Source organism: Buceros rhinoceros, unplaced genomic scaffold (assembly GCF_000710305.1).
Source record: "Buceros rhinoceros silvestris isolate BGI_N320 unplaced genomic scaffold, ASM71030v1 scaffold2554, whole genome shotgun sequence".
NCBI classification, from domain to species: Eukaryota; Metazoa; Chordata; class Aves; order Bucerotiformes; family Bucerotidae; genus Buceros; species Buceros rhinoceros.
The window spans coordinates 65364-66750 of record NW_010409824.1 but is presented as its reverse complement, the minus strand read 5'-3'; positions in this window follow the sequence as shown (position 1 = coordinate 66750).

Genomic DNA, 1387 nt, shown 5'->3' with positions numbered 1-1387 from the left:
CCTAGCACCCTCTTAATTTAAGATGAAAGAGTAGAAAAAGATGACACTAAAAATATTTATCACTTCCATCACAAGCAATTAGTACTTGCAACTTGTAGGTCTCGAAATCCTGTAAAAAGAAGCTAGCCTTATAATTCTCATTCTACAGACAAGGCACTGAGACAAGAGCAAAGACAATTTGTCCAAGGCTGTCCAAAGAGCACCAAAACACAGCAGATTCTCTAGTGTGGCAACCATTTTGTAAGCAAAATAATAGTTTCAACAGATACAAATGAGATTATACATGCCTGAATTAAAATGCGTGTTGTATGAAATCTTTTACTGAATTAAAAAGAAAAGCAAGGTCTTATCCATCCAGAGCATCCTTGGAACCAAAAATGGAGATGAAGCTGCATATTCTGTTTGACAGGATTGGAATCTATTTTTCATCATGCTAGAAAATGTCACAGAGGCAGCTGTCCTCATGTTCCAGCAGGAGACTCCCTTTTGTGTCCAATAGTGAGAAAATGAGAGGAGAAAATGATTCTCAGTGTGGTGATGAGCCAGTCTGCTAGAATGGGGGCATCTGCGGCAAACTCTTCTTCAGACACTAATGGTGCATCCATAATACCAAACATTTAGAAAGAACTAAAATCTGATTCAGTTACACCCAGTTCAAAGCTGTATGTACATCTCTCTACGTAATTTCTCTGTGATTGAAGTTCAAAAGAGCTTCTTACAATCTGCAAAAAAAAAAATCAGAAGACACACACACAGATCTTGAAACGCAGATGAGATTCAGAAATCTCATTTTCCAAATTCCAGTCCACTGCTACTTCCATCAAGCCATACTCTGTCTACTAGCCAAATTCAAAAGGCTTGCTCACTCTCAACTCACCGTACTGCACTGTCATTACTGAAGTATTTTAGGTTAATGGAAACCTGAAAAATCCTCCATAGCTGGAAGGAAGCACCAGGAAGCTCAGGTGGTCTGTAGGGAATTAGGGTGATCCTCTGTATGCTTGCCTTTGTAGTCTAACATGCTAAAAAAGTCATACTGACTATTCAAGTAGGTGTGTTTTTCAACTATATAACCCTACAAGTACATTTGAAGGGCCTCTTTACAGTGAAATATCCCCTTTTTTCTTCTTCCTTCCCCTCATCAAGTATGCTCATACTCTGTTCACAGTAGTAGCTAACAAACTAAAGAAGTAAAATAGTATATCCTTAATCCACATACTTCTTCATCTACACAGGAGTTACTGCAGTCTGAATAGTTTTGGGCCCCTCACTACAAGTACATTGTACATTGAGGTGCTGGAGCGTGTCCAGAGAAGGGGAATGAAACTGGTGAAGGATCTAGAGCACAAGTGTGAGGAGGAGCAGCTGAGGGAACTGGGGTTTTGTA